Below are 5,033 nucleotides of genomic sequence, written 5' to 3' on the forward strand. Positions count from 1 at the left end.
AGGATATATTTGATATAGAAAAAGATTTTTGTATTTATTTATATTTATATACATGAACAAAAATAATTTTAGTTTTTTTTTTATTAAAATATATATATATATAAAAATATTTATTAGAAAACACGAAAAAATAATGTATATACATAATATTTGTATATACGCGGGTGTTTTTATATATATATATATATATATATATATATATATATATATATATATATATATATATATATATATATATATATATATATATATATATATATATATGCACTCTTAAATAAATATATATATACATAAATATGGATGAAAATTTTCGACCTGCTCCCACAAGTACGGTCGGCCAGTACGGGTAAATAAAGTACTCCATCTCTCACCACGACTAAAGGTGCTCTTCTGTGTACACTCAACTCATTTTAGACTAAGCGCGTTTTGTCCCTCATGAGACTCATCAGTAGACCGAGTTTGATCACTTAGTGCAGTTATTATCTTAGTAGACAGTATGGCAAACTAAGGTGTTTTTTTAAGGTAAATCACTAAAATACTTCTAGTCGATAGAAACGTACTGTTACTCTCGGCCGAATAAAAAAAGAAAAAAAATATGTGAGTCGACTTGAATCTAAAAGGACGTGGGTCTATAAAAGGTGAGAATTTCAACAACATTCAAACAAAATCAATATATATATATATATATATATATATATATATATATTTCAAAAATACTTTTTATTTACCAGAACATAACACAAACAAAAAGAAAATTCCAATAACATACCGGCTTGGAGACCAAGCAAGTTTAACATGAATGAACTTTATAGGCCACCAATTAATTAAAACATAGATATATATATATATATATATATATATATATATATACACAAATATATAACATGAGGTTGCTTATATGAGTTCAATAGAATAGTTTAATTTTTTTTTATTTTTTATTTATTTTTTTAACACAACTGACCAGAGGTCCCAACGGACCACTTACCCAATCAGGAAGAAAAAAAGAAATGTTATAAAGCTAGGCAATTGGAGACAGATAAAAAAGTCAACATAAAAAAAAATAAAAAAAAACATTAAACAGAAATTTGCATAGTTATTCCTAACATTGTCATTAATACATAGATCGAAAAATAAGTAATTTTTAAGACGATCGGTAGTGTTTGAAATAAATACGAACATCAGATAATGTATAAAAAAACCATTGTTAAACAAAATACATAATATATTTCATCAATTGATTGTTATATGAAAACAAAAATCAACAAATTAATTTATTGATCAATTGTTAAAAAACGCTTCAAGTCAACAGAGAGTAGTTTGCGTCTAAAAACATCATAAGTTGGAGATGTGACAACTTCATCCGGTAGTGCATTCCACACTCGAAGAATAAATATTTGGTAGTATTATCGCTTGAGTTGCATTCACGAAGTCTCTTGCCATGACTACGAGTTGACAAATAATGAGATGGAACAAAATTATCTTTTAAATGTTGAACAGTGAGATTGTTAAGTATTTTGTATAACAAACATAAATCAAAAATCAATCGGCGATGTTCCAATGTTTGTATTTTGACAAAGTGTAAACGAGACAGATACGGAAGATGGTGGATTGAAGCAATGGCCTTAGTGAATCTCCTTTGAACTTTTTCGACATTAATAGTTTGATATTTATAGTGAGGACACCAGACAGTTGAGCAATATTCCAGTAGAGGACGGACATAAGTGCAAAAAGCCTTGTTGGGCAAATCTTTATCTTTGGATGCAAAACATTTAATAATAAAACGAGCACGGGTAGAAGATCTATGCGCAATGTTGTTAATATGCTGTTTAAAACTTAGTTTATTATCAAATATTACACCTAGATCTTTAAAATATTCGACAGGTGTCAGAATGTGATTATCAATCACATACTGATTTATGGCAGTAAGATTTTTTGAACATGGTAGAAATGAGCAAAGAGAACATTTTTTAGGAGAAAGCGGTATCGTTAAGGACCTGTTGCAGTTGGAATGAATTTGATGAACCGGCATACAATTTGATATCATCAGCAAAAAGCAGCATAGAGACATGTTGAGATGAAAGGCAGTCTTCAATACCATTGATGAAGATGAGAAACAGGGTGGGTCCCAGAACGCTGCCATTGGGGTACCCCACTTGTTACTGCAACTGGACTGGACAGTTTATTTTTAATCTTGACTAACTGTGAACGGTTATATAGAAAATCTGTTAATTATCCGAGCAAATTTTCGCCGATGCCATACGCTTTTAGCTTGCAGATTAGCTTTGTTTGTGAGACTGAGTCGAAGGCCTTTTGAAAGTCGAGATAGACGGTGTCGCATCTTTTCTTTCTTTGGCGAATTAATAACAGATCGCTTAGAAATTTGAGGAGGTTAGTAGATGTTGATCTGGCAGGCAAAAAACCGTGCTGAAATTTGGATATTAAATTGTTGTTTAACAAATAAGATATTATATTGTTCTTGACTATTTTTTCCATAACCCGACAAGATGAGCAGGTAAGGGATATTGGTCTATAATTGCTGGGGTAATTGGTTGGACCCTTTTTATGAATTGGAGTAACAATTGCTTTTTTCAAATTTGTTGGTAGAGAGTTAGTTTTGATTGACGTATCAAATATGTGACACAATGGAAGAGCTAGACTTGAAGCACACATTTTGAGAAACCTGTTTGGTATTCCACCTGGGCCCACTGATGTTGTATTTTTTAATTTGCGCAGAGTGAGATACACAATCTGTGGAGTGAAGCAAATGTCATTCAATGATTCTGTTGTACGATTTGATAGAGAACAATTGCTTTTATCATCGATGGTGAAAACGGAGGAAAAATACTCATTGAACATATTTGCCATCACAACAGGATCAGTAGTTACATTGCTATTACTATTATTAATATTATTGTTAATTATTAACAACAGTTGTTGTTGTTATTGTTGAAACTATTATTAATGCTACCATTATTATTATCACTACCATTAGCAACAATTTTATTATAACTAATTCTATCCTTAAAAATATCAATACCAATACCCACATCCATGTATTCATTGTTATTATTAATGTTAATGTTATACTTATAATTATTATCAACTCTGTTATTATCATTATTACTATCACTATTATTATTGTTATCATTACCATTATTATTATTATCATCGACGTTACTAATATTTTTACTACTATTATTGTCAATACTAATACCATTATTATTATTATAACTACTATAGACACCATTACTAATACCATCGTTATTATTACTATTGTTATTAAAATTATTATTATAATCGCCACCACTACTACTATTAACACCACCACTACTAACATATCCATTACTATCAACATTGCTATCAATATTTTTATTGCTATTATTATTATTATCAATCAATCTTCGTTTTGCGTCCAGAGACCCGGTTTCCCGAGGTAGGACGTTGTTTTCTTTGCCATCAACTTTTTGCGCCAAATTAGACGATCAGTTGTATCCATTTTATTTAAATTTAGAGCTGTCATGTCTTGCTCGATTGTTTGCGACCAGGACTTCTTTTCACGGCTTTTTGGACGTGTGCCAGGTACTTCAACATCTGCAAGAAAAGTTATGGCACTGTTCCCACTTCGTTTGACATGACCAAAACACCGCAGACGGTGTTGTCGGCATTCGTCTTTTATATCATCTAAACCAGCACGACGCAAGATTTCGGTAGATTTGATGTGGTTCTTCAGACTAATTCGTTGCGTCCATCGGAGCATTTTCATGTCGGTTCGTTGAAGTTGTTGTTCCAGTTTGGTAGTCATTGGCCATGTTTCTGCACCATATAACAACACCGGACGTATCACAGATTTATAAAGTCTTTATCGTAGTGGTAGTGGGATGTCACGCCGCATCAATATAGAGGCATGGAGATGCCATTTATTCCAGGCTGTACGTATGCGTTCTTGAACGGCAGCTTCAGCGGTTCCTGTATAATCCAGAACATCCCCTAGATATTGAAACGATGTGACTTTCTCTATTTTAATGGCTTCAAAAACAGTGCTATTTTGAATTTGTTGTTGTGGATTGATGCAAACAGGACAAACAAAATTGGACACTTTAGATAAAGTACCAATTATTTTTGAGCAACGTTTGTGACACCACTGGTTACACTGCTGACACTTGATTAAATTGTTACTTACACCAGCTTTACAAACTGAACAGGGCCATCGTCCAGTAGCTGTGGATTAGATGGGTTCACCAGTGTTCATTGCTTTGGTTTGGCTGATGTTGACTTTGAATCCATGATCGGCGATATCATCAGCATATACTAGATTCCAAATGTCACCAGTGCGTATCGGTTTTGTGATTTCTTCCATCACAGTTATAAATAACAGTGGACTGAGAATCGAGTCTTGGTGAACTCCAACGCCGATGTCAAATGCATCTGTGTTTCCAACCGTTGTGCTGACAAAAGTCTTAGTATTCGTATACATTTCCATCACAAGTCGAACAAGATATTCTGGAATGAATTGTCGACGTAGACTCCATCTGATTGCTTCACGGGGAACTCGATCAAATGCTTTTTCAAGGTCTGCAAAAATGTGTGATAGTTGTTGATGCTTTGCGAGGTACTTTTCTTGCAGTTGCCGAAGGATATGAATTGCATCAATTGTTGATTTCCCCGCTAGAAAACCAAATTGATAATTTCCGATTGTGATGCACGACGTTAATCTTCTCTCAATAATTTTTAAAATTATTATTATCATTATCGTTACAATTATTTTCACCATTATTTTTGCCATTATTATTACCATCATCATTACTATTATTATCACCCTTATCACCATTATTATCATTTTCGTTACCATTATCATTATTATTACCACTATTATTATTATCACCACCATTATTGTTATCATTATTGCTACCATTATTATTACCATTATTGCTATCATCATTATTAATATTATAATTATTGTTATCATTACTATTATCACTACCATTATTATTATCATTATTATGATTAATGTTGTTGCCGTTATCATTACTATG

Source organism: Helobdella robusta (assembly GCF_000326865.2).
Source record: "Helobdella robusta unplaced genomic scaffold HELROscaffold_2, whole genome shotgun sequence".
NCBI classification, from domain to species: domain Eukaryota; kingdom Metazoa; phylum Annelida; class Clitellata; order Rhynchobdellida; family Glossiphoniidae; genus Helobdella; species Helobdella robusta.